The sequence below is a fragment of the Haemaphysalis longicornis genome, unplaced genomic scaffold, assembly GCF_048455015.1.
Source record: "Haemaphysalis longicornis isolate Haplotype H1 unplaced genomic scaffold, Haemaphysalis longicornis Haplotype H1 scaffold_67, whole genome shotgun sequence".
Classification (NCBI taxonomy): Eukaryota; Metazoa; Arthropoda; class Arachnida; order Ixodida; family Ixodidae; genus Haemaphysalis; species Haemaphysalis longicornis.
In genome coordinates, this window is record NW_027526419.1 from 1,391,786 (window position 1) to 1,397,785 (window position 6,000).

Sequence of the window (6,000 nt, forward strand, 5' to 3'; positions counted from 1 at the left end):
CGAAATTTGGTGTCAGTACCCCTTTAAGGGAGGTCATGTGTTTGCGTGCTTGTGAATCCACCCTTATGCCACCACCCCGCCCCGTCATGTTTCATCCAGAAATGTGTTATGTACCATCATGAATCATGACTCTGCTTCACAGGGTGCGTGCGTGTGTCGTCCGCATTTCCCATGGGTGAGGTGCACATTTGAGAGACTCCATTGCAGGTGGGATCGGGAAGCAGTGAGATCGGTATCCCGCACTTCAATTCGCAGGTTTTTATTGTTTTCACATTTCATCCTGCTTCGGCACTTCTGTTTCGGCCTCCGTTAGAGTCACCGTGGAGTCACTTCGGTCTTTGTCACAGGAGAGTCAATTTTTGGGATGTGTAAAACCCTTTACCCGCACTACTCTTATTACCCGCTGTTGGGTACGCTAATTAAAAAAAATTATTAGTGCCATCATTCAAGGAATATTACCCGTGCTTGATTCACATTGTTCTCTATCTTCACAGACTCCCAAACTGAACAGCAAGTGCCAAATGTATTGTTGCTATCAAAAACACACAGGCACAAAGGTATGCCAAACGGTGGACATGTTGGATGGCATGTCCTGTGGGGAATACAAGGCAAGTTCATTTACTTGTTTGCGTGTTTGTTTATTTAATATAGATTTGTATACACCAGCGTCGCGCATGCCGGCAACCACGTGTGTACGCCGCCATTCCGGTGCTTGCGCGTCCTCGTTGCTATGGCGACGTCGTATGCACGGACAATGAGCAGCGTTTGTTCGGGCAGCAGCAGCAGCAGTATTGTGCCTCACAGAGCTCAAAAGCTTCATCTCGACGTCAAGTACTTACTTTTTGGGGAACATCATACAGTCGACCTGCCGCAAGACACGAGTGAAGTCGTCGCATCAGCCATCATCACGGACTGCCAAGCGGCATACAGAAATTATGCGGCAGGAAGAATTTCCACGAGTGCTCTCGGCATCATCGTTCAACGCCCATCTCGGATAAACATAAGAATAATCTGAACCCCAGCTCACTCTTCTCTCTGCGGAAACCAGGTGACGCACGCCTTCGCTCGAGATTTGGTCAGCCGAGCACCGTTAGAAAAGGAAAGAACAGTATACCCTTTCCTCACGGTATCCTAAACCTCTCGAGAGATCAGTGGGAGAGAGAACTCGCTAGCTGTTCCCCAGCAGTCACCTGCAGCTGGTCGAATGGGCGAGACGGCGGGTTGCTCCAATGGCGCCCTGATGTGAGGGCTCCACCCACAAGAGTTTTCGAAACAATAAAAGTTGTAACCCTCCTCCTTCATCGGCGCAGACCAGCTGAGTGCCAGCTGCCGTGTTTTGATATCGGCTAGATTTCTGAGCTATCTGGGAGCGCCTTCTCCTTCGCCCACTTGCCGACAGATGTCACTTCTCTCCCAGCTAACAATACACTAACTGTTGTGCTGCCGTTTCATCTCAACCAGCGGGTGCGTGACAGGTCACAATTTCTTCAGGAGTTCACGAGGGTGGATTGCTGGGCTAGTTGGTAGGGCATCATGAAGGGGTTAGCAGCGCACAAAGATGACGACGCACATGGAAGAGAAGACAGGACAAGCACTGACACAGAAAAGGACAAGCATACGCGAGAGGTTATCGAAGCACTTGAGATAGACCATCGTGATGAAAACTGCGTCAGCATGCTATCTGTTGCGCTATGAGAAAAAGAAAAACAGTATCTGTAGCAACGAGCGTAGAAAAGACGCGAGATAAGTGTTTACGTTATATATGTTGGGCCTTGTCATTGGATGTGTCTTTGTTTATGTCTTTCATGGCGGAATCAGCGCTTATCCTGCCTTATCTTTCTTGTGTGTTGTCGTCTTTGTGCGCTGTTAACGCCTTCATGATTCTCCAGAAGCTTTATTCTGATTTTACGGAATAATTCTGCGGTGGCCAAGGTGCGGGAGCAGCGGGGCCGATATCCGTGTTCGCGGGCGACCGCTGTGCAGCGTAGGCATTTCGTGGGATGTGCCGGTATCTTCTGCAACCGCCGCTCCATTCTCCGGCGCTGATGCGGAGCTCTCAAGGGAAAGCAGAGCATCACCAGACGATGCCACGGCGATTATTCAAATCGGTGGACGCCGCGAACGAGAATCTGGTGTTAACCGGGCAAACGACGGACGCCGGGACCTGTACTCATCCTGCGAGATGTGGACAGGTGCGCAGACATGGCGGGCACAATCTTGGCGTTTTTCAGTTTTGCAAGAGTAATAATCGCGCACCAAACGTTTATGTGAATACCATCTATATCTCAAGGGCCCTTTCGGGGCATTACAAGTGGGTCAGTAAAGAGTGTTGTTCGGCTAGTTGATCATCCGTAGTTAGATGTAAAACTGCGTGCACGAAATGAACAGTAAAATAGAAGCGACAGGACGAGGGTAGACTAAGAAATAGTTTATTGAGAAATTGAACATGTCTATATACCCGCCCTAGGACAGGCGGACGAACGTAATTATCTTTATTACTAGATAGGCCAGTGTAAAAATCTGCAGAAATGAAGAGAATTGTCTAGTATTGCGTACCATTCTTAGGCCGCTTTGAGTGTGAGCTCTTCACAGCCAAATATGGGTATGAGTAGGGAAAGACGTTGTATTATTCCGTTCTTTTTAAGCTTTATTTTGTTTCTTTTCTCAATTATTTAAATGTATGTTATCATAGCGACGAAGCGCGTTTACTTGGATAATTACGTTTTTTTGCCCAAGAGACAAGGCGTACTGCAGATTTGGTCCGTTTAAGCTATTTTTTATTCGTATTTCGAAAGTTCTTCTGCGGACATTTTTCTTCATTCTTCGGTTTTTGGTGGAGGTGCATAAGATGCATACTTTTGCTTTTGTCAGATCATTTGCATTAAAATCCAATTTCTTTTCTATTTTTTTGTATTTTTTGTTTCTCAATGTTCTGTCCGACCAATTATCTCCATTTGCGCTATTATAACGATTAAAGGTGGAACTTCGCCAAATCTTCCTTTTTGTGGAAAATCCGTTACACGGTTTTTCGCCTTTCTTGTTATTTTGTTATTTCATATTTTGAAGGTTCCTTTGGGGACTTCGTTTACTGTTCGGTTTTTGGGGTATACGTTGAAAGATGCCCTTTCGTTGAAACGGGTTCGTGAGCCTCAAGGGACTTGGTGAAGAAGCACCACAGCAGTCTTCAGGAAACGCAGCAATGGCTCTATTGCACTAACTTAAAGGGACCCTGCAACTCTTTTTCCAACTTTTTTTTTTGAAATCCTAAATGCTTGCAGAACGTACTCACACAACCAGCCCCAGTATTTAGATTGTGGAGTCGCAAAGTACCTCAGCCAAAAATTTCTGCTTTATGCCCGTCACATAACTTGGATACTCGCTCAAAAGATTTTTCTCTCTTTCCCGGTTTTGGCGTTCTTTGACGGCTCGAATTACGTCACTGAGGCCATGTAGCGGTTGTTGGCCGGTTTTCCTTCAGTTGCAGCAATGAACGCTTTTCGATAGCAACCTTAAAAAATCCGCAAAAACAAAGCAGGCATGGAAGGCGTGTTTGGTGCGACGAACAAATCACGCAGTGCCGCTCTGTGGTGGCGATAACTGCAGCTTTCGAAGGAAAGAGTGAAAGCGCTTATCAAAAGTGTTGCAGGGTCCCCTTAACAAAACTGAATCGTTTAAATTACATTTACGTCTAAATGTAATACAGTTTCACGTTTAGAGTACATGATGTTTTTGGCAGATAAAAATGGCAGGCGAAAGACTGGGTAAAGGTGCAAACAAGTAAGCAGCACAAAATTCTTCTATCGCAGATCCAAAATGACTGCATTGATTATACGACGACTAAAACTCTCACCTATAGTTCTGCGTCATTTGGTGCCAACAGAAAAATCAGACATATTAAAATTAGGCCTGTCCTGTATCACTTCCGCCGAGACAGTGAGGGATAATAGTTAGGCTTTACATCGAACGAATTTTATAGCCTTTCTTTAGCCTTCCTGAAGCGAACAAAACCACGCCTAATGGGTTCACACATAAAAATTAATGTAGTGAGGCTGTTTTTTTGATTGAATTTAGTTTCAGGTAGCGTTTCTGATTTCCAACCTAAATTGTTATTATGGGAATTAAAACACGTTCGGTTTAAACGCTTTCTAACCAATGTGAATTATCTGTTAATATAGGCAGCACCCAAAATGAAACATACTAGGGACTGGAGTCTTTCCGTAATACTTTTTGCGTTCCGAAGAACTAGAAACCGAAAGCATAGGGTTACATTTATATCCTTGTTGTTATTGTAAGTTTGCGAAATCTACTGTAGAGCGCTTATAGCTTGCAAAGTAATATCTCTGACCATCTGGATAGTCCACGCGGACGCCTAGGTGCAATGTAGAAAAAACTGTTTTGTTAAGAACGCGACCTCAAGATGTATCGCAGACGGATATGGGCTGGCTTGTTCAGCGTATGCAATACGTGCGATGTGGTGAGTATTCCATCCGAATTGAAACTCAACTGAATATGAGAGGCAATTATTTTGGCCAGGCACGTAGATCGCACCCCGCTCCCCTCGTCATTTTGGTCTCGACGTGATTGATAACAATTCATTGTCCCGCTCTGTTGAGAGGGGGTGCATTGAAATGTACGAACATGCGTTATACTCCGCAGCGTAGTAGCCAACACATTGATAACAAAGGCACAAAGCCGGTGTGGTTTTTCCTGTGGAGAGGCTGTATTTCTCATGGAGGTAAGAGTCAAAAACTTCAATGTGTGCGGGATTTTGGTAAAGGTTAACACCCACTGTTGGTGAAATAAACCTCTTACCTGCGACTGCTGCCCCCGTGAAAGCCCAATTGTAACCTTTCAATCAATCAATCAATCGATCAATCAATCAATCAACCAATCAATCAATCAATCAATCAATCAATCAATCAATCAATCAATCAATCAATCAATCAATCAATCAATCAATCAATCAATCAATCAATCAATCAATCAATCAATCAATCAATCACAACCGATCAATCAATCACAATCGATCAATCAATCAATCAATCAATCAATCACACTCAAACAAGCAATCAATAAATCAATCACTTTGAATTTTGTTTGGGGAGTATGACAAGTCGTTCTCTCTTAAACCGCATTGAAAAAGGTGTGCCCCAATGGAAGTTGCAGCTGCAGTGGCGTGCACTGCAACTTTTATTCTCATTCGTGTGAATAATAAAATGAAGGTTGCGTAGAAACTGCAGATAAGAAAATGTGTTCGCCCTGAAGGCGCTTTGCTCGACGGAACTAGTGAAGTCTTTTCTAAACATTTCCAAGCTCGCCTTCGCTACTTTTGTGGACATCATTATTTGACAGTGATTGACACTTCCCTGCCCTGTACTCTTCTATTTCTTTTTAGACATGTCGGGCCTGGAAGTGTGCGTGATCCGAGGCGGAATGGAACTGACCGCACCCATCGTGACAAGGCGGGTGTTCTGGATGGTGTCTTGGAATCGGAACCGAATAAAGTCGACATTAATGAATGTTTACATGCTGTCATTCGTGTCTGTTTTCTTTCGAGTTTTGCTCATTTCTAGTAAGCTTTGCAGCTCACGCCTCGGTTTTGAGTCCAGCCGTTTTACGTCACCTAAAGGGAGGGTAAAACGTCCCGGCAAACGTCAGCAATGTGAACATATATCGGCGTCAAATGAAACGCGAACATAAAAATATGAACCTTAACGCACAAATAACGCAATTTCTTTCCATGCAAGCCAAACTGACGCGTCGCTTAGTTACAAAAATGAAGTGGGGAAAAGTTGATTGCCACATATACCAACATAGCGTGCCATTATGTGAACTCTACGAACAGTATTTTTGAATTTTGCACGTTCTGGCTCCCATTTTCGTGTTCGCGTTTCATTTGACGCCGATAGTACATTAGATAACAAGAGTGCTGCGAATATGCATATATCAGGCGTTCTAGAAACCTAGCCGTCTGAAGTTCTGAGTCATAAAAATGGGCCC